The sequence below is a fragment of the Temnothorax longispinosus genome, chromosome 6 (genome assembly GCF_030848805.1).
Source record: "Temnothorax longispinosus isolate EJ_2023e chromosome 6, Tlon_JGU_v1, whole genome shotgun sequence".
NCBI lineage: Eukaryota > Metazoa > Arthropoda > Insecta > Hymenoptera > Formicidae > Temnothorax > Temnothorax longispinosus.
This window is the reverse complement of record NC_092363.1, coordinates 11,607,660-11,631,116: the sequence shown is the minus strand read 5'-3', so window position 1 is coordinate 11,631,116 and position 23,457 is coordinate 11,607,660. Positions and strand designations below refer to the sequence as shown.

Sequence of the window (23,457 nt, the reverse complement as noted above, 5' to 3'; positions counted from 1 at the left end):
TCGCCACGGTGTTCCATTGGCATGTCAGGTGCAAACACTTCTTCTCACGAGAACGATTCTTTTCAAATACAGTCAGCCAATATTATACACGGACAAACACACAATAAAGTTTAACCTCTTGAAAAATGGCTGCCACTATCCCCACCACGTTAAAATTTTGCATCATTTTTAGCAGGCCGATCGGCCGAACATAGTGGTCTAGTGATATATAGAAGTCTGTGTAGCGATCTAAACAAGTGATAATCTGAAGGATTACTACTATTTATATGTCTGGTGAATAAAGCCAGCGACACACGGCTTTTTATGCTGGATTACTTGCGTACGCCTGTACTGGCAATCTTGCTGTCTGCTAGACTGGAAATCGTATGTCTGCTAGTCACGCTGCTGACTGATCTGCTGGATTTCCGTGATAGAACAAGTGCTATTTTTCTTACATGGTCTTATACTGGCTCATTGCGAGAGTCAATCAAGACAGCCTCAAGTTAGGGCTAGATTATGTGAAAGAATAAGTTAGCCAGTACGATTTAGTACAAGTCAGTACTAAATACGAAAGTCTATATCGTCTGAAGCTAAGCCAGCTACACGGTCAGCAGCACTGCCAGCAATCCTGCCCACACAGTAGCAAACACTCAAATCCAGCAGATAAAATAGCATAGTGTGCCACTGGCTTAAGTCACGTGAGAAACAACTTTCCAGTCCAAAAAGAAAATAATATCTTTTGTCGTCTTTTGCTGACAATAAGTGAATAAGAATTGTTATAGAGTAAAATAATCTTATGTGCACTTAGATCACAAAATGGCCTCTTTGCTCGATTTTACCGCTCAAATCAATAAATTACTATTCGTAACGCTCAGTAGTTATTGTTTCTCTTGGAATATAATATATTACTTCTTTTATTTCCCAAATTCACAGCAAATGTCTTCTTGAAGTGGATTTACAGTCGATATTGAATGGCTAGGGTATACATAATCTTTAACGTTTAAGATTATCATAAAGTATCTATATTTTATCACTTGTGTTAATTTAAAACAAAAATTTTTTTAACCGATTTTTATTAGTAAAACTAGTGCCGTATCATATTTTTGTTCTCTTTAATCAGTTTATACGGCTCTCACTTTTTTCTTTTTTTCCTATTTTATGTAAATCCTGCCACGCAGAATGGCTTTTTAAGTGACATTGAGCTGCTCTGCAAATTTCTTTTGAATATGCGCTGCGTTTTGGTCCAATAGTTGCTGCAATTATTTATTATAACATTTTTGAGAGTTGCCGAAATGTCTCAATTTTTAAGGGGATGCTGTAGTGGCAGTAATTACCAACATTTTTTTGAACACACAAAACTTCGAATCAAGAGACACGGTAGTGTCTTACGCCAAGTATACGCGAAGCAAGACCGCACCGTGACTCTTTTACGCGAACGCACGAGTTGCGAGTACTCGAGATTATGAGATCTCAATAACGAGTGAACGGATCAAGTTCTAAGTAGACTTGATCGATAGCTTGGGTTTGAATGATATATGTTTTTATTTTTCCGCTACGTGCCCTACGAGCGGAAATATTACGATGCAAAGTCCGAAATGTTAAATTTTACAATTAAGAAACGTCGTCGTCGTCGTCGTCGTCCTACGGTTGCTTTTGCCTCGATAGATGGCGTTTGAGAGCATCTCGAGCTAGAGTCCCTGTATAAGAGTCTGGCTACTGAGGCTATTTTGTAACAAAATAGCGTATCGCATCTTCTACAGGGACTCTAGCATCTAGAGTCAAAGATACTCAGAGACTGTAGTCGCCAGCCTTAACCTAAAAAAGAAGAAGGAGAAGAGGGCTGTAGTCGCATTCTAATTGGTTTTGCCATTTTGTTACAAAAGGTTGATTGAGTCCAATACGCGTGAGTCCACTCAATGGCCAGACTCTTATATAGGGACTCTATCTCGAGCATCCTTCCCGGGCCCCCTTCATGACAATGTTGCTACACTGAAAAGAGACAGTATATACGCGTACGTGCGCGCTCGTCGCTCAGTGCGTTTGCGCGGACAGCGCGCTGTCAAGTCAGTTATTATAACCTAGAAAACATATCGCATTCGCGCGGAGTTCCGCTTGAACCGCCGTGTGAGATGGACGTGTGTGCCTGAGTCTCCCTCTACTTAGTTCGCATTGCGTGATATTCGTGGGTGTAGCCCCACTCGGCATGTTATGTTGCTGAAATATTGAAATATTCGGAAATAGTACAGAAATATTTCGTTAACATTTCATTTGTAACTATGCATCTGAAATATTTCAGAAATGTACCTGCATCATGTTTTTTATAATATTGCATTAACAATATTTCTGAAATCTTTCAGAAAGTTGTTTACAATATTTGTAAGTGTCTGTAATATTGCAAAAAAATGTAGCAGATGCAATATTCCAGAAATATTTCTGAAACATTATAAAAGTAATATTACGTTTGCATTGCACAAATAATATTTCTGTAACATATCAAACGCAACATTGCATTTAAAATATTTCTGAAAAATTTCTGAAGGATTGCGTAGGTAATGAAAAATTGAATTGCAGGCAGTGAATTTCTACAATATTGCAGAAGAAATATTGCAGATGTAATGGTTTAGAAACATTTCTGATACATGATGAAACTATTATTTACATTTAAATTGCACGCGTTATATTTTTGAATGTTTCACATACAACATTGCATTTGTAATATTTCCGAAAAGTTGCTGACAGACTTTAGAACTTATAAAAAATTAAATTTATTATTATATAATTATTACATTTTATTGCATTTTTTCTCTTTTATAATATTAAGAATTTTCTGATATTCCAAATTTTGTCATATGGCATTTTTAATATAAAATATAAAATACTTAATAATATTTAATATAAATTATAATATTCGACGTTGACTGGCAAAAAAGATTTATTCGTATATCTGTATTGTTAATATTGTTATGCGATAGCTTTATGGTCACCAAAATAAGCAAGTATAAGAAAGAAAGAAGCGTCAGAGTCAGAGGATCACCACTACCCTGTTCGATCATCGATGTCAAGCAACAAGGCGCCGGTCTACTTGGATGGGTGACCGGCTGAGAGAGCGGATTTCTTTGGACAAATGCGCGGCGGCTATACGCACATGGCTTAATATATTTTTTTTGTTCCGGTAACAAAATATTTCATTTTTCACATATCAACAAATAGTTTTTACGTCTGTAACAAAATTTTGTTTGCTAATACAAAACATTTTTCTCAATGTAAAATGTATTTGAAATATCTCTGAAGTGTTTCTGCAATATTTCGTAGATATATTTCAGAAATATTTCAGTAATATTACCGAAATATTGCCAAAATCTTTCAGCAAAGTTGCATTTTAAATAATTGTGCCGATTGAAACATTGCAGAAATGTTGCAGAAACGGTCGTGAAATTTTCTGAAATATTGATGAAAGGTGTAATATTTCAAATGGAATTTTGCAGAAATGTTTCTGAAATATTACATGCCGAGTGGGGCGATACCAGCTTGCGCGGAGTCGTTCCGCGTGCCTTTTTCGGAAGGGCTTTTGTTTTTCATTAATTGTTGCTCCCTTCTCGGAGGGGGAGCGTTTATTTCTATTGATTGACCTGAGATGGAGATATCGAGTCCCGCGGCCACTCATTCAGCACGTGTCAGCCCTCGCACTTCGGATGACGAGGCACATTGCGCGCATAAGAAATTGAAAACGAGTGTCTCAGAACAGGAATTCGACAATATTGCAAAAGACTTGATGAATAACGAATTGTTGGATGCTGATCGTAAAGTGACTAGAAATCGTCGAAGCCTCTCTTTGAAACAACAGAGAGAAGAGGAATTAAATAGGAGGTGCAATATGCCCATAGATACAGACATCCGCTCACAGGAGGATGGGATGGAGGTGGACGTCGGCTCCACAAATAAATCCACAGAAAGCCTGGGCCGCGAGCTTTTGATAAAAAAAGTGACCCTGCCAAGTAGTCAGAATATTAGTGTAGATTCTAATAGCGGGCATTAGGCTCGCGACGATCACGTGATAGACACTTGTAGCGCGCGTGATACTGGCGTGATCAACTCTGAGCTTCCTCTTGACAAGGAATTCTACATAATAACGGATTCTGCTTTGAAAAAATGTGCCTCTGGCTCTGTATTTACTGACACGCAACGTATTGCCAGATTTGACGAGGATTTTACAGGTACGGCTAAGATAACCCTACGTCTCCCCCCTGACCAGTCTACCATAAAAAAGGGTAAGAATCGCATAAAAATTTGGATGATTCTAATGGAATTGCAAATCTGCCCTAAATCAGTAGACATGATTAACCATTTTTTGGCAGAGACGATATTTAAAGATTTTGTTGACGCCAATCATGCTTTGGAAATTATTGATAGACTCCTGGATCCAGTTAAACTAAAAGCGTATCTTGAGCAGCGCACAGTGATTCGCAAAGGAGTGATAACAGATTGGCCCTCGACGATACCGGAATTATGGTCTGTTATACAGGACAAATCGAATCTTATTAAACTAGATAGAATGTATCGTAGAAAATGGGACGCTACTACAAAAACGTCCTTTTTGGTCGCTATGGATAATATAATTATCACTTTTATAGCTAATAAAATTAGAGATTTAAAAATTTTTTAAAATAAAATCGGATTAAGAGTAAGGTCCCTGACTAGGCAGTGCTTCAACTGCTTTAGATTTGGTCATACAAAACTCGCTTGTAAAAGCGAGACTCGCTGTATAGTCTGTGGCGACAAGGCACACGGTCAGTGCAAAAAAAAGGTTCAATGTTGTAACTGCGGCGGTGAGCACAAGTCTACTTTTAGAGGATGCCCTTCTTATAAAAAAAAAAAAAAAACCATTAACGTCATTATGGCTTACAATAACATATCGTTTCACAGAGCCTTACCGATGGTAGAAGGGGACAATGAGCAACGCCCGCCTAATAGATTCAGACAACCTGAGTCTTGGCCAGAACTGCCTAGTGGGAATGATATGTCCGAACGTGGTGATGGAGTTGATAATGGACGACGGGAGCCTGGGATCCGGGAAAATCGGGCGGAGGACCGCCGTGAACAACAAACTAGGACAAGGATTCCATCTATGAACTTACCACTCTCTACAAATGGTGCTCGGGAACACTTTAAGCAGTTTGATACACGTGCGGGGGATATCCCCAAAGAAAGAAGAGAAGTTGCCATCCTCCGGGGTAATTTCTGGACTCAAATTGCTCGGAGCCCTCGCGAGGGCAGGCGCGAGGAAGCCCGACCTCAGAACACGATTACCGACGTAATCGAGCACATCCTATGTTTGATACAAAGATCCTCAGAAGCTAGAGAATTGCTTGTTAGTACGCTAGTAAATTCTAATCTGTTTGATTCAAGAGGTAAGTCAACGTCTGTTGAATATGAACCGTATGATATCGATAGACCGGAGAGAGACGAATTGGATAGACTGAGAGATTTATTAGATACCCTGATTAGAAGAGGAAAGTCCGGCAACTCTTCCATATAATTCAAACTTTTATTGTGGAACTGCCGAGGTTACCAGAGTAGCAGAGTTGAATTAACAAAACGGATTCTGGGAAGAATATAGAATGACACCCTTGGCCCACGAAAAATAGGGAAGATGTCATTAGAGCTTCTATAGATAGCTTCTATAGATAGCATTTCTATAGATAGCTCGCCAATCGAGATTTTGGCGAGATGTACCCGGATGAAGATTTGAAGGCTCCGTTCTGTCGCCATGAACTTGACAGAGCGATTGAGATGATTTGCAGAGATTCTGCTCCTGGACTTGACGGCGTGGAATACCGGATGATTAGATCTCTTCCGGACTCAGCGAAAACCTGTCTTCTGGAATTGTTCAACAATGTTTGGTCTTCTGGCATTCTTCTGGCCGATTGGCAGGACTACTACGTGATATTTATTGACAAGCCTGGAACAGAGAAGGTAAGGCTAATATCATTATCCTCATGCATAGGTAAACTTATGAAAAGAATGATCAATGAAAGGTTTGTATGGTGGGCTGAAAAAGAAGACAAGTTCAGCGCCTTACAGAACGGCTTCCGCAGGGGCAGGTCGTGCGCCGATAACCTGGTCAAGATAGTAACTGACATTAGGGCCTTTTTATGCGTGGGAGAATATACTCTGGCTGCCTTCCTCGATGTTTCGTCCGCTTATGACAGTGTTGAATTCCGTATAATGCTGGATCAGTTGATTGCACTTAATTGTCTCGCCGGCATAGTGAAATTCATTAGCAATTGGCTATATCGGAGAAAGGTGCGATTTATAATTAATTCCCGCGAATTTGTAGATCGCCTTGTCTACAGAGGACTCTCGCAGGGTGCGGTTTTGAGCCCGGCATTATATTCTCTTTACACTCAGGGTCTCTGCTCTGGTCTCCCGGAGGGCGTGGAGGCTACTGAGTTTGCGGATGACATCGGGCTGTATGTACGCCGTACGCGGTCCAAACCATGGACGCAATCGACTCCTTTTACAACAGGCAGTCAATATCATTGCTCAACGGCTACGTCGATTGGGCTTGGACTTGGAACCCAGAAAAAACAGTCCTAGTGAAATTTAATCGAAGCGGCTACGTGGATAAAGACCTTTACATAAGTATTGGAGACTGCGATGTGTATAATTGTGGCGAGGCCAAATTCTTGGGTATCTGGTTGGATAATGCGTTGAGATTCGACCGTCAGGTCCAAGCTGTCAGGAGTAAGGTAAACAGAGCCAACTCTATCATAAAATATTTGTGTAGTGTAAAACAACCTGACTTCGATACGCGGATCTAGCTCGCGGCGTGGCTGGGTTCGAAGGAGGCGCGGAGAAACAGAAGCGAAGCATGGATGGCAAAATAAAGCGTATCGGTTTCAGTTACAGAAACAGAAAGTTTATTATAATATCGTAAATGCTCGCGGTGTACAGAGTCGCGAGGCAGGCGGATTGACCAATTAAGTATACGCAGAGTACAGTGTCGTGATGCACGCGGAGGTGCGCGAGGCGGACCGACGCGGTACAATGATTCTCGCGGGATGGCACGAGCAGCCGGGCACACGTGTCGTGCAATCGCGACGGATGGTCGGTTCGTCGCGGGCGGCGCGAGCTAGATATTCCGCCTGGCTTGTCAGCGCGGTACGCACGGGGCGGAGCTGGTGCTTTCGGACGTTCGGATGCCGAATCGCATTACAAAGCTTATCGGTACGGGCGGAGCCGGTTTTTCCGGCGTCGCGGAGCGGTGCGCGTGGAAATGGCGCGAAGCGTGGACGCGGCGATGAGATCGCGGGGATTCCGCTCGGATGGCGGAAGGATTGATCTACCGCGAGTCCGACCACCGAGAAGCGCTCGGTGGAGGCAGAGTACGGAGATTCTACCCCCGATGGAAGGCTGCAAGCGGCTAGATTGAGGCAATGGCGCGAGTCCAACCACTGAGAAGCGCTCGGTGAAAGCAGAGTACGGAGGATCTACCCCCGATGGAAGGCTGCAAACGTCTTGAGACGAGGAGGTATCCAGCGAGACACACTCGGTGGAGGCAGAGAAGCGCTCTACTCCCGGTCGGACAGCCTTGTGGATGAGGAAGCTGGTCGTTTGCCGAGACACACTCGGCGAAGACAGAGTATGCGATAGCTCTCTACCCTCGGTTGGCTAGCTTTGGATAAGCGGATGCGGGAGCTCAGGATCGGTGCGATCGGTGAACAGGTCCGTCGCGGAATCGCATTTGCGTTAACAAACGCTCGGTTATATACGCCGCGGCGGTGTTTCGGAGTGGCGGGGGTATAAGCGACGGGAGTCGCGAGCGCCGGGATGGCGTGGCGGAACGGTCGGAGGGCGTCCCGACGCCGCGATTGCGTTCGGCGATCTTTGGTCGTTTTCGGCACCGCTCGGCGCTTCGAGACGGTTGCCGCGATAAGTCCGTTCGCGGACTTCCTATCATAACAATGGTTAAAAAATAAAGTAGGCACACCGTGCCCGTCCCTCGTCCGGCGGCTGGTCGGCCGGGCGGTCTCGGCTTGTTGTTCGGCCGGAACGATGCGGTTTACGGGGCGCATCGTTACAACTATTAATTTTGTTTTATTCTGCTAACACACACACACCCTTGGCTAATGCCGGCGGTACTGTAACTTTCAAACTCCATAACTCAAAAAGTACTTGATAAAAAATGTTTTGTTATAGTGTTTTGAAAAGCTCTCGAATAAAAAATGGGGGATTTTATTTAAAAAGTTTAAGATAATTTTTACGGGACCTTGACGACACTCTTCAAGGACATACTGACATTGCTATGCAATGCGTTACTTGAAACCCTATAACTTTTGTACGAAACATTTTTCTCTACAAACAATATTTTTGGAGATAAACATCTGTAACGCTTTATTTTGTCCACCCTGTATATGTATATAAATATATATATAGGGGAGACCGGGGCGAAGTCGGCCTTTTTTTTCGATGCCGATTTTTAACAGCAAAATAAATCATTTTAGTGAAATATAGTATAGTATACCATTGTAAAGAGTAAACTTTTGGCTACAAAATTTATATAGGCACTTTTGGTCTACGTCGCTTTGTTCAACCGGTATAGAGTAAAAACGACAAAGGTGCAAAAATCGAAAAGTCAAAATTCCCGGGGCAAAGTCGTCCTTCAATCTCGGACTGGATTTTAAATAAAGATACATAATTTTGATCACAAAAAATAATAGAATACACTTTATTCGTTGTATTTTAGTAAGAAAATAATAATTTCATCAAGAAAATTAATTTTTTTTTTCTATCAGTGTCACTGAAACAGTTAAAGCATGTAAAAACAGAGTCTGACGAGCGCACGCACTCGTTGTGTGCCTTACGCCTGCACAAAATGCACTGTTTTTCATCGGCTCTGTTTTCTGTTATCTCCGAGCATACGCAGCACATATTATTTAGCATTCTTGACTTCGTTTTTCGCCTACTGTTCGTCGAAGGCTGCGATTCTAACTCCGTTTTTCGACCACTGCTCATCGACAGCTGCGGTTCTGAATGCGTGGCATTTTTGTGGGCCGGCCTCTTTTTCTCGGCGTAGTGGTAATGGTCGATTTCGTCGTTCTCTTCCTTGTAGCAGATTTCTCATCTTTCTTCCGCTTTAACTCCGCCTGCTCAGTCGCCAATTCCTTCATTTGAGGCGAGTCAGTAAGAACGGCGGTCGTTCTTCGTTTTCGTCCTTATTACAAGTTGTGTGCCTCGGAGCGGCTTTAGGAACCGCTTGAATACTTTTAAGTATTCGATGGTACGTGCGTACCATTTTCATGCAGTTGAGAAATACAATGACGCATTTGCCACGGAAAATAGAATGAAACCACCGGGACGAGTCCGCCCCGGTGGCTTGGACCCGACTTCGCCCCGAACACAAGTTTAGGTTTGTTCGCTTATAAAATAATAGAAATCAATAAAAATAAAAAAACTGCATTGGATTCGTGTTCAGCATGCATTACTCTTTAGAATTGCTTACTTTGAGATTCGGAGAGACAATAATACTGAAAATATTACAAACTTTCGACGCAGAAGAAATTTTACTTTCAAACTGCGAAAATACGTTTACTTCGATAAGAATCACAACATGACACGTAACCTCACTAAACTCCGTTGGTCACGTGGGCACCATAAGCCGCATTTACAGTATTAATGGCGAGTTCACACAACATACAGATTTCGAGATAATTGCAAAAACGACTCCGCCCCGCGGCCGACTTCGCCCCCCTCCCCTATATATATATATATATATATATATATATATATATATATATAAATACACACATCGCGTTGTAGACGATCAGCACCGTCTACAACGCATTGTGGATATTTTTTTTCGCTCACTAAGCGATTTCGGTGTTTGGGTGTAACATATATATATATATATATGGGGCATTCCACGCCAATTCGCGAGGGGTCAAACTTCGACCTTTTTATTTTTAATGGCGGCTCGTTTTTTAGCAGGTCTTTACGAGTATTATACCCATGTAAGAGCGTTTCTATAATAAATGTAGCGTTTCCGAAATAGAGTCTGCGCAAAATGAGAACTGCAAGATTTTCAATGAATTTTCTCGCCTATTGGACAACGTCTAAGAAAAAAATTCATTTATCATAAAATACGCTATTTCAATCATATTTTTTAAAAAAATTACTTAAAATTTTTATAATAATATTGTTAAACAAATAGAGTTAAAAAACACAAAAAAATTTGAATATCTCAAAAACCCCATTTTCTATTTTTTGGAAATTTATAGGCAATATTCTGAAGAGTATTAGAAAAATTTTAAGACCGGTCTGAAGTTGCGCAAAAAATTTGGGAATTTTTAATAAATTTTTTTGTAAGGCAGACAGAGGTATCGTGGCTTCGCACGGACTTGTGCGCAGTCTCGAGCGAACTCGAGATTCAACACAGTAAGTCAACTTGACTAATTATTCTGCTTTTCGCCGATCCGTACTGCGCATCGACATGTTGTTGGGCTTTTCGTACTTCCGTTTCCGGTGCGATAGAGTGTGTCACGTAGCGGTTAGACGAGTGCTTCCGGCAGTGTGTGAGAGAGTAAGAGTGGTCTGTTAAAGGTGTGCATGTGAGAGGGAGAGAGTGGAGGAGAGAGTGTGCGTGAGAGAGTAGAGGCAGGTCGCAAAAGAGACGGATTGAGGAGAAAAGGGTGCGGAAAGCGTGCGTGAGAGCGGATCGAGCAGGGAGTACGCGAAACGCTAAGAGGGGAGAGCGGCCGCGGGCGAGGAGTGCGTGAAATATAGACGGCGCGCAGGCCGGTGAGGGAGTTGGGCCAGGGGCATAGAATATAAGAAGAGAGTCGGCTTAGAGATAATGATCGGGAGGATATGGTATGATGATGGGGCACAGAGAACAAGGAGCGGGAGCGTCAGCAGCGTCGGGAGTGGGAAAGGAGAAGACGCAAAGAGGAAAAGAGAAAATGTAGAAATGCAGGAAAGAGGGGGAGAGAAGGAAGATAGAGATAGCAAGAAGTCTCCCGTGACTCTGGACTGGGGGGAAAAGGAGAAAAGCGAATGGAGAGAAGACATGAGGAAGTGGAGGGAAGAAGTGAAGGAGGTGATGGATGATTTAAGGGAGGTAAAAGGGTGGAGGGGGGATTTGAGACAGATGATGGAAGAGATGAAGAAGGGGCTCAGAGTACAGGGAAGGTTGATAAGGGGGGAGGTGGAGGAGTTGAGAAGAGAGTGTAGGGAGCGAGAGGAGAAATGGAATGAAGAGAAGGAGAAGTTGGTGAGCTGCATAAAAGGGCTGGAAAGAAAGGGGAAAGAAAGGTAGAGGAGTTGGAGAGAAATAAAGAGGAGGGTGGAATGGGAGGTAGGGTGCGGGTGGAGGGAGAAGGAGGGGAAGTGGGGGACAAAGTAAGAGAGTTGGAGAGAAGGATGGAAAGGAAGGAGTGAGAAGAAAGGAGAAAAAATGTGCTAATCAGAGGATTAGGAGTAAAAGAAGGAAAGAGGAGGGAGGCGGTGGAGGTGTTAAGCGTCTTGGGGGTGAGAGGAAACATAGAGGAGGTCAAGAGAATGGGGGAATAGAGAGAGGGACAAAGAGATGTTACTGGTAAGGATGAAAAGTGAGGAGCAGAGAGAAAAAATTATGAAGAAAAAGAGAGAGTTGAAGGGAAGGAAAGAGAGAATTTTGGAAGACTGGACGTGGAAAGAGAGAAAAATGAGATGGAGGTTGGAGGAAATCACGAGGAAGGAGGAGAGAAGAGAAAGAAGAGTGAGAATAGGATATGAAAGGTTATGGATAGATGAGCAATGCTGGAAATGGGATGAGGAAGAGGAGGTTTTGAGGGATGGAAGAGGAGAACAAAGAAGAGAGGAGGGGGGAGAAAAAAGGGGGAGAACAGAATAGTTTTGTTACGAGGCACAATGTTCTCTAGATGGAAAACCAGCCAGAGGGGGACCCTTTCGGCGTGGAGGCATCTGATATCCAGAACTGTACTTACAGCAAGGGATACATAAGACAAGCGTTGTACGTATGCAAGACGTGCTGCTCAAACAAGGTCCGAGCCACTGTGTGCGCGGCGTGGAGAATTCACTGCCATGAGGGACATGAGCTCGTGGAGCTGTATGCAAGGAGGCACTTCAGGTGCGACTGTGGAAATAACGGGTTCGATGGCAAGCAGTGCAATCTGGAGAAGTGCAAGTCTGCGACCAATATGGGGAATAGGTACAATTGGAATAAGAGAATGGAGGGGGGAAAAGAGAGGGAGGAAGAGAGAGAGAAAAAGAGAGAGTGGAGCATGGTCTTTTGGAATGTGGCAGGGTTAGAGAACAAAGATAAAAAGTTTTGGACAGGGTTGAAGGAATGGGATGTGATGGTGCTAATGGAAACTTGGTTGAATAATAGAGGGTAGAAAAGAGTTAAGGAGAGACTACCGGGAGGATATGAGTGGGGAGTGCAAGCAGCGAGGAGAAAGAATAAGAAGGGAAGAGCGATGGGGGAATGGTCATGGGTATAAAAAAAGAGTTGATGGAGAAGGAGGAAGGGATAGCGGGGGCGGGGGAGGGGTTCATGGCGGGTAAGGTGAGAGTGGGGGAGGAGAGATGGAGGATAGTGGGAGTCTACGCAGGAGAAGATATGGAAAAGGCGCTGAGGGGGCTGGAACGGTGGGTGGAGGACAGAGAGTCAGGAGTCAGAGTGTTGATAGGGGGAGACTTTAACGCGAGAACAGATGAGGAAGGGGGAGAATTGGAAGGGGAAGAGGGGGAGGAAGGAAAAGAGGGCGAGAAAAGAGACGGTCAAAGGACCGGGCTATAAACAGGGAGGATAGGCTGATGTTGAACTTCCTGGAGGAAAGAGGGTGGTGCATCTTCAACGGGAACATAAGAGGAGTCGAAGAGGGGGAGTTTACACATACAGGGGGAAGGGGATGCACAGTGATCGACTATGTAATATGGGAGGGAGAGGTAAAGGATAAAGTGGAAAGGATGAAGATAGGGGACAGGGTAGACTCCGACCATCAACCGGTAGAGATGTGGTTAAAAGGGGAGTGGGTAGGAGGGAAAGAGAGCAAAGGAGGTGAAAAGATTTGGAGGGGTATATGGAGTGAAGAAGGGAGAAATAAGTTCAAGCAGAAGCTGGGTGGGGTAGAGTTGGGAGAGAGGGGGTTGGAAGAGGAATGGGAGGAGATGGTAGGGAGGTTGAAGGAGGCAATGAAAGAGACGGAAGAGGAGTTAAATAAGAAGGAAAAGAAGAAAGTGGGCTGGTGGGACAAAGAATGCCTAGAGAAAAAGAGGGAGGCAAGAAGAGAATTAAGGAGGTGGAGAGGGGAGGGAGGGAAGGGGAGGAATACAAAAGAAAGCAAGAGTTCAGAGAAATGTGCAAAAGGAAAAAGAAGGAGGAGAACGACAGGTGGGAGAAAAAGGCGGCGGAGGTAAATAGAGAAAGTGAAGTGTGGGAAATATTTAGTTAATAGGGGGAGAAAAAAGAGGAGGAAAATGATGGAAGAGATAGAAATGGCGGAGTGGAAAGAGCATTTTATGAGGTTACTAGGGGGAGGTGGAAGGAAGAATCGTCAAAGGAGGGAAAGAGATGAGGAGGGAGGGAGAGGGAAATGAGGAGGAAATAAGTAAGGAGGAAGTGAGAAGGGTCTTAAAGAAAATGAAAGAGGGAAAAGCGGCCGGGGTAAACGGTATTCCGAGTGAGGTGTGGAAGCACGGGGGGGAAGAGTTGGAAGAGTGGGTAAGAGGTTTTTGCAACAAAGTAAGGAGGGGAGAATGGTGGCTGGAGAGCTGGAAGGAGGGGTGATTGTGCCCATAATAAAGAAGGGGGAAAAAAGAGGGTGGAAGACTATAGGGGGATTACACTGCTATCTACCCTATACAAGGTGTACGTGGCGGTATTAGCAGAAAGGCTGAGGGAGGAAGTGGAGCACAAGGGGATCATCCCGCCGAATCAAACGGGATTCAGGAAGGGGATGGGGACAGTGGACAATATTTATGTGCTTAACTATCTAGTGAATAGACAACTGGGAAGGAAGGGGGGAAAAGTGGTGGCAATGTTTGTGGATTTAAAGGCGGCGTTTGACTCGGTAGATAGGAAGGTGTTGATTGAGGCGCTAAGGGAGAGGGGAGTCAGGGAGGGTTTGGTTGAGAGGATTGAAGAAGTGTTGAGAGAGACGAGAGGTAGGGTAAGAGTAGGAAAGGAGCTGGGTGAGAGTTTTTGGACAGAAAGAGGGGTAAGGCAGGGGTGTCCGCTGAGCCCGCTGCTCTTCATTATACTACTGGCGGACTTGGAGGAGGAGATAAGGTAAGTGGGGTGGGATCAGGCTGGGAGAAGGAAGGGTGTATGACTTAGTTTGCGAACGACATGGTGCTGCTAGCGGAGGGGGAGGATGAGAAGTATGATGGAGAGACTAGAGAGGTATTTGGATAAGAAAAGGTTGGAACTAAATGCGGAGAAAACTAAGATTATGAGGTATAGTTAAACGGCCTTACTGGCAAGTTTTATTAAGCATAACACAACGACGTTTCGACCACTATTTTGGGTCCTTTTCAAGTTATTTTAGCAATGCTGGAATAAAAGAATGAAAGAATATATAAAAAATTAAAGATTAAAAATTAAAAACTAAACAACATTGCGCGTTGAACAGGTTAACGAGAATATCGGTAAATGGAACTTACATGGATCATTGTGCGTCAAACATATAAAATTCGTGGCGGGTCGGAGGAAAACATGACGGTCTCATGTGAAGGCCGAACAACTAATGATACATTATCGCAAAATACAGTAAACATAGAAGGAGAACTTAAAGTGAAGATATTATTCGATCATAGACCAATGGCAGGTTTTCAGTGTCTTTCTGTGAGTTGATTGCCTCTTTATGTTTTTTAATGAATAGCATTTCAGAAATTTCACGTTTTTTTAAATTTTGTTCTTTTTGTGTAAGATTGTAACATCCTGCCATTTGAAATTATGGTCGGAGTCTGTTCTATGCCTACTGACGACAGAATGTTGGTTGGGGGGTTTGTTGATATCTGCGCGATGCTCTTTTATACGCGTTTCTAAATGTCGCTTCGTTTGTCCGATATAGCATGCATTGCAATCAGAGCAGTCAAGTTTATAAACGACATCAGTGCATCTCTTAATCTCCAATTTATTTTTCCCTTTCCTGATTAGTGTATCCATTTTCTTAGGGACCGTATATAAGGTGTTCAAACCGTAGTTTTTGAACGTTCGGCGTAATCCCTCACTAAAAGTTTTTACGTAGGGGATGGGAACGTAATTTTTCAGATCAAGAGTAAATGCACTGCTTTCGTTGTTAGCGCCATCCTCATTATTCGATCGTTTGTTAATTTCTGAAATTCGCTTATTTTAGCCGATATTGTCATGGACGATTTGGAGACTTGCTGCCTTCAATCCTTTGATTTTCATATCGAGATTTTTCTCCGTTACGTCGATGACATTTTCATGTGCATTCCGCAATTGAAACTTAATGAGGTTGTCCGTACTTTTAACAACTATCATCCACGTCTCAAATTTACGTATGAACTTGAGAAGAACAACGCCCTGAATTTCCTGAACACGTCTGTTTTCAGACACGGCAATTGTTTGTTCACCAACTGGTATCGAAAACCAACGTTCTCTGGCAGGTATATTAATTTTTTCTCCAGTCATCCTTTGAAATATAAGATTAACACGGTCATTAATTTGGTTGACCATGCCATACTATTGTCGGATGAACAATTTCACGATGAGAACATCAAGTTAGTGAAAGCTATATTGTCAAATAACTGTTTTCCCGACCTGTTGGTGAACAAACACATTCAAAGAAGAATTTCAGAAATTAACAAACGATCGAATAATGAGGATGGCGCTAACAACGAAAGCAGTGCATTTACTCTTGATCTGAAAAATTACGTTCCCATCCCCTACGTAAAAACTTTTAGTGAGGGATTACGCCGAACGTTCAAAAACTACGGTTTGAACACCTTATATACGGTCCCTAAGAAAATGGATACACTAATCAGGAAAGGGAAGAATAAATTGGAGATTAAGAGATGCACTGATGTCGTTTATAAACTTGACTGCTCTGATTGCAATGCATGCTATATCGGACAAACGAAGCGACATTTAGAAACGCGTATAAAAGAGCATCGCGCAGATATCAACAAACCCCCCAACCAACATTCTGTCGTCAGTAGGCATAGAACAGACTCCGACCATAATTTCAAATGGCAGGATGTTACAATCTTACACAAAGAACAAAATTTAAAAAAACGTGAAATTTCTGAAATGCTATTCATTAAAAAACATAAAGAGGCAATCAACTCACAGAAAGACACTGAAAACCTGCCATTGGTCTATGATCGAATAATATCTTCACTTTAAGTTCTCCTTCTATGTTTACTGTATTTTGCGATAATGTATCATTAGTTGTTCGGCCTTCACATGAGACCGTCATGTTTTCCTCCGACCCGCCACGAATTTTATATGTTTGACGCACAATGATCCATGTAAGTTCCATTTACCGATATTCTCGTTAACCTGTTCAACGCGCAATGTTGTTTAGTTTTTAATTTTTAATCTTTAATTTTTTATATATTCTTTCATTCTTTTATTCCAGCATTGCTAAAATAACTTGAAAAGGACCCAAAATAGTGGTCGAAACGTCGTTGTGTTATGCTTAATAAAACTTGCCAGTCAGGCCGTTTAACTATACCTAATTATTTCATCACTGGCGATTAACTTTTATTGAATATAAGATTATGAGGTTTAGAAGAGGAGGAGAAAGGATGGTAAAAAAGGATTGGTGGTGGAAAGGAAGAAAAGTGGAAAAGATGAAGGAGTTCCGATACCTGGGGTATACACTACAAAGGAATGGAGGGCAAGAGGCGCACGTGAAGGAAAGGGTTAAGAAGGCGGCGGCGGTAAGTGGAGCAAGTATGGGGGATAGGGAAGAGGAGGTTTGGGAAGGATTGGGGGAGAAGGATTTGGCTATTTGACAAGCTGGTTTGGACGGTAATGGGCTATGGAGTGGAAATATGGGGGTGGGAAGGAGAGAGGGAATGAAAAAACTAGAGGAAAGATATTTGAGATGGGTGTTGGAAGTGGATAAAAGAACGCCGGGATACTTGGTGAGGGAGGAGATGCAGAGAGAAAAATTAAGAAGTAGGGCGGGCAGGAGGGCGTGGGGGTACGAAAGAAGTTTGGAGGAGGGAGGTGGAAGCGAGCTGGCGAGAAGGTGTTGGGAGGAGGTGATGGAAAGAACGGGGAAGAGAGGGGGAATCTCAAGCTGGGAGGAAGGTAGGAGGAAGTTTCTGAGCAATAGAGGCTTATGGGAAAAGGGAGAAGGGGCAAGAGGGGGGAGGAAGAGACACGACTTGAGAAGATGGCGAGGTGGGAAAGGAAGGCACAAAGAGCAGAGAGATAGGAGAATATAAAAGAGTCCAAGTACAACAAATGGTATAAAGAAGTAAAAAAAGAGGGGATACCGGAGTACCTGAAGAAAGGGTGGGGGGAAAGTAAGTGGAGTAGGGTAGCGAGATTTAGGTTGAGGAACAAAATGAGGGAGGGCAGACATTGGGAGGAGCAGGTAAAAAGGGTTTGCAGACTGTGCGAGGGAGAGGAGGAGACGTGGGAGCATACGTAGGAGCGCTGTAGGGATTGGGACGAAGGGGAGGGGAGCTGGCAGAAGGCAAGGAGATGGGTGCTGGGAGAGAAAGAAAAGGGGGAAGAGTGGATGAAGGAGATCGAGAAGGAGAGGAACAGGAAGGGGTACGTGGAAAAGCTGGGAGGAAGGGAAGAGGAAGGTATGATTGAGAAGAGAATGAGGGAGAATGAGTGGTATGCCGAAAAGAGAGGGGGTAGAAGTGGTGTAAATAAAAATTGGACGCAAGAGAAAACGGAAGTCCCTTTTGCGAAAGGGGTGTGTGTGTGCGGCGAGTGTGGGTGTGGGCGGATGCAGAGGCAGAAGCTCACAACCACACCATTAGGTTAAGTAGATTAAGTTAGGTTAAGAGAAGTGTAAAAATTGTATGTAAGCAAACAAGCGAGGAGTTGTTTAGTTGTAAGAGGTCTGGGATCGTCCCTCGCTCAAAAAAACGCCTTGTAAATCCTGCGGGGATAAACAATAAATTATCTATCTATCTATCTATCTAACTAAGATTACGTTATTTATAATGTTCAACATATTTATACCGAACATAAGTTGCAGTATAAAGATGTTAGGCATTATAAATAAGGAAGACCGGGGAAAAGTCGTCACCGGGGCTAAGTTGTTTTTGCAATTATCTCGAAATTTATATGTTGTGTGAACTCGCCATTAATACTGTAAACGCGGCTTATGGTGCTCACGTGATCAACAGAGTTTAGTGAGGTTACGTGTCATGTTGTGATTCTTATCGAGGCAAACGTGTTTTCGCAGGTCGAAAGTAAAATTTCTTCCGCGTCGAAAGTTTGTAATATCTTAAGTATTATTGATTTTATTTGATTTTTGATTGATTGATTTACACGGCGCGGTCATGTCTCTAATGTTCGCTCTGTTATACCTCCGGACATTGTTTTAACGATGATAAAAAAATTCACAATCTGACGCGCAATTCAATCATTGCTAAATAATTTGTAACTTGATAAGGACCCAAAGTAGAGGTCGAAACGTCGTTTTGATTAAATTTATTGCCAGTTAGGCCGACGAAATTTCGTGTTTCATTTTTTTTATCACTGGCGAAGAATTATTCTATTGAATTAAGTATTATTGTCTCTCTAATTCTTAAAGTAAGTGATTCTAAAGAGTAATGCATGCTGAACATGAATCCAGTGGTTTTTTTTTTTTATTGATTTTTAATATTTTATGAGCGACCAAACTTAAAACTTGGGGCGAAGTCGTCACCAAGCCACCGGGGCGGACTCGTCACTGTGACGACTTTGCCCCGGTGGTTTCACTCTATTTTCCGTTGCAAATGCTTTATTGTATTTCTCAACTGCAGGAAAATGGTACGCACGTACCATCGCAAAACGGCTGCCGTCGACAAGGAGCAGCTTAAGAAGGCAGTTCTTGCGGTAAAGAAAGATAATATTAAGATAAAAGTAACCGCAAAAGAATTTGGCGTCCCGAGATCCACGTTGACCGACTGGCTGAAAAAGAATGATAATGATATAGCACATTTGGATGACGTGGCCGTACGACATCACCGAGGATTCACTGTAAATAACGTAAATTAATTTTTTGAGTTTAGCAGCATGCACTCTGGTCAGCCAAGTTCATATTCATGCAACGTCTTATTTTTTAATTGCAGGTTATGAACTCTAAAAGTGAAGCTACTTTGGTGAAATACTTACAATTAGTACATTGCAACGACATGTACTTTGCATGACCGGTGAAGACTGGCTAACCGACTTTCTCAAACGACATCGAACATTATCCATACGGAAACCGGAAGCAACGAGTTTAGCACGTGCTACCAGTTTCAATTGAACAAATGTAGAAAGGTTCTTTACACTGTTAAAATCTGTAATGAATAAATATCATTTCCCGGCTCATTTCGATCCCACGGATTCTTCCATGTCCCGTTGTGATAAAAGTAAAAAAAAAAGTATTCGAGCGTTTCCTAAAGCCGCTCCGAGGCAGACAACTCGTAAAAGACGAAAACGAAGAACGACCGCCATCTTTACTGACTCGCCTTAAATGAAAGAATTGGCGGCTGAGCAGGCGGAGTCAAAGCGAAAGAAAGACGAGAAATCTGCTACAAGGAAGAAAACGACAAAATCGACCATTACCACTACGCCGAGAAAGAGAGGCCGCCCGAAAAAAATGCCACACAATCAGAATCGCAGTCTTCGACGAGCAGTGGGCAAAAAACGAAGTCAAGAAAGCTAAATAATATGTGTTGTGTATGCTCGGAGATAACAGAAAACAGAGCCGATGAAAAACAGTGCATTTTGTGCAGGCGTAAGGCACACAACGAGTGTGTGCGCTCGTCAGACTCTGTTTTTACATGCTTTAACTGTTTCAGTGATACTGATAGCGAAAAAAAAAATTGATTTTCTTGAAATTATTTTCCACTTTCCATTTTTCTACTAAAAAACAATTAATAATGTGTATCCTATTATTTTTTATGATCAAAATTGTAACAGTCGCGTTTTCCCGCACGGAATTAGCTCGCCGGGCTAGGATGAGAAAATGTGGAGACACTGGTTGGTTTCACACAAAAGTTCTTTATTCTTTTCCTTATACTGCAATACACATAGGTGGAGGATGTGAGTGTGAGTGTGTGTGTGTGTGTGTGTGTGTGTGTGTGTGTGTGTGTGTGTGTTGCTCCGCTGAGCCGCTGTGTATATGTGAGGGTGTTGTCGCATGGCTGGGTGAGTTTTAGCACGGCCGGATTTGCAAGTGAGTGTGGAGGCGCGGTTGTCTCCAGCCGACGAATTCGCGGACAAGCACTTATTGCTAGGCGGACAGGTTCTCGACTTACAACTAGGCGGACGGATTCGCAGAGGCGCGGTTGCCTTATGCGGACAGGTGTCAAGGGCGGTCAGGAGATCAATCAGGGGCGCCTGACTGAGCGGCCCGTACACCGGGGGCACCCGGCTTGAAGACGGTGGCACCCGTCTTCCGTATGGCAGAGAGGGTCGGGGGCGCCCGACTCAGAGGCAGGAGAGGGCAGGTAAAACCAACCGGGGGTACCCAGGTAAGAACGGGGGTGCCCGTTCTCTGTACGGAGGAAGAGGTTGGGGACACCCAACCTAGTCTCGGAGAGTGGTCGTGTCGGGATCAGGATCAGGACAGGACTGGTGACTCGAGCCGGCTCGAGTCCCCTATTTATACCCCGAGCGGTGCAAGTGGGGGCTGCCCCACTGCTCGGGCACAAGCACGTGCTGTGCATGTGGACGCCAGGACCGTAGCTGTAGTGACGAACGCGCGTATCGTCACAAAATTATGTATTTTTATTTAAAATCCAGTCTGAGAATAAAGTGACGTCTCCGCCCCGGGAATTTTGACATTTCGATTTTTGCACTTTTGTCGTTTTTACTCTATACCGGTTGAACAAAGCAACGTAGACCAAAAATGCCTATATAAATTTTTAGCCAAGGGTTCACTCTTTACAATGGTATACTATATTTCAGTAAAATAAACTATTTTGTTGTTAAAAATCGGCACAGAAAAAATAGTGACAACTTCGCCCCGGTCTCCCCTAACATCATAATCTTAGTTATTAATTGCTTTTTTCCACTAATCTGCATATAAAAAATCTGATGTCTACTAATAACTAATTTTCTAATTCAATAAAACTTTAGGTAAATATGTAGAATAACTCTCTCCGATTCTTTTAAAATTTTAAAATTTTGTGTATTTTGGATAGTAAAAAAGATTCTCAGAAGGGGAAAATTATCGTTCATATTCCATTTGTTAATTAATACTTAAAACACAACGATGTCGGTAAGTAAAGAAATAATAATTTATAAATATATATTTCGCTTCTTACTATTAGATCACATGTTATTTAGAACTTCTTTCAATTATATATTTTAAAAAGCGTATGTTTGGTACTGCTTTGTAAATAGTTAGTTAGTAAGCATTAGTTGATAAGTTCGCTGCCTTGTATTATCTCGCGAAACGTCGGCAGATCGCAATCGATTACTTCGATTCAGATACGCGTGACTCACCAATCAGTGCTGCCATCGCTCATCCGCCAACGGTAGCGATAAAGCGGGGAGCACACACTTCTGCACAACGCATAATGCGTAAGCATAAGAAAATTGATTAGTCCATACACATGTGCATAAGGAAATAGACCAATTAATTTTCTTATGCTTAAGCATTATGCGTTGTGCAGAAGTGTGTGCTCCCCGCTTAACTCGCGAGGAGCCAATTACTCGCTCGCAACACGCTTGCAGGATCGCTCCCGGCACCAGTTCAGAACGACGCCGACGAGTCCTCGGAGCCACAAGTCCGACACTCATTTTGGGAACACGGTTAAGCTTGACGAGTCCTCGGAATCACATCCGAGACTTATTTTGAAGTGCTCTTCTTGAGACGGCACTCACACGGATCGACCCGGTGCTAGGACGAATTGCCTTGCTTTACCTGCCTGGCTGCCTGCCTGCCTATCTATTGTCTATTGTTGCTTGCCTATTACATGGAGTGCAGATCGAGGACGAAGGAGACGACCAGGTCTTGCGATCAGCGAGATACACGGTACGTGCTGGGCGATGAGTCAACCTCTTAATTTGTTCGCTTCGCTTTTCGCTTTTTCGCGTTTCTAAAGGCGAGGGAGAACTTCGATACCCTCCATCTACTCCTTCGAGTCACACTGAGAAAAAAAATTTGTTAATCTCAAAAAATATTTAGTCCGATACGAACAACTAAACATTTTAGTTAGTTTAACTAAACATTAGTTGAATTAATTAATTCTTGATTAAAAAAATGAACGCGTGGTCGCCACGCGCGTTAGAAGTGAAACTTCTGAAGACAAGGCTTTGCCATAACTTTTCTGAAATTAATACAAAAACAATACAACGGAATTAGTCACTCCAAGCCGCCCGCAACTCGAAAATGTAGTGTTACACGCAGTTCTCACTATATCCGTCTCGCCAGTGCCGTACGCCTGATCGAATTTACGTGACGCGTTTTCGAGTCGCAAAATCGAACTTACTTACCGATCCAAAAGGAGTTTCACTTTGTACGCTTATTGGTCGAATTTTCGTTACACTTTTTCGTGTCGTGTCGCAAAATTGAACCTACCACCGTGCCAAAAGAAGAATACGCAGTCCTCGCTCTACCCGTCTCGTTAATGCCGTACGCCTATTGGTCGAATTTTCGTTACACTTTTCGTGTCGCGAAATTCGTGATTTTGTGTCGCGAATCGAACTCACTACCGTGCCTAAAGAAGTTTCACTTCAAAAATTTTAAAGGTTGATATGAATGCACTATACCTTTTTTAGTGCAACTTAATAATTGTTGAAACAACTAATGTTTAGTTAACTAATTAACATGTTTAGTTGCTCGTATCGGACTAAATATTTTTTGAAATTAACAAATTTTATTTCTCAGTGCACTAAATAGTTTTCCCGCAAACGAGAGGACGTAAGATAACCCCTTCTAGCATAAATACAGAGTATTCTCTGCTTTAACCAAAAGCACAAACTGTTATCTGGTTTAATTGTGATCCTTTAAACCAAAACATTTTTCGAATAAATTTGGGCTATGTAGGTATTCATATTACCAATTATATCTTGAATTGCAAGTAAGGACTATTATTAATTTGTTCTATTAAATATAATATATCAATGAGATACTATATTGCAGTTGTAAATAACATAATATAATATATGATCTAATTGAAGTAAGAAGCGAAATATGTGTATCCATAAATTGTCGTTTTAATTATCATTTTCTTGACATCGTGATATTTTAAGTATTAATTAGAAACAAACGGAACATGAACGACGGTTTTCCTTCTCAGGATCTTTTTTACTACAAAATGTAGGTACTAAAA

General features: G+C 42.7%; 1 protein-coding gene and 1 long non-coding RNA gene across 4 annotated transcripts in view; both read left to right on the top strand.

Annotated features, from left to right (window-relative positions):
- Window positions 1–23,457, top strand: part of LOC139814922 (sodium channel protein Nach) — a 364,065-nt gene that overhangs the window by 242,230 nt on the left and 98,378 nt on the right. The window lies entirely within an intron of this gene.
- Window positions 3,894–19,490, top strand: LOC139814936 (uncharacterized). Its single transcript, XR_011732620.1, has 4 exons — window positions 3,894–5,952; window positions 6,038–6,728; window positions 18,949–19,174; window positions 19,258–19,490. It is a non-coding gene; the product is annotated as an uncharacterized lncRNA (long non-coding RNA).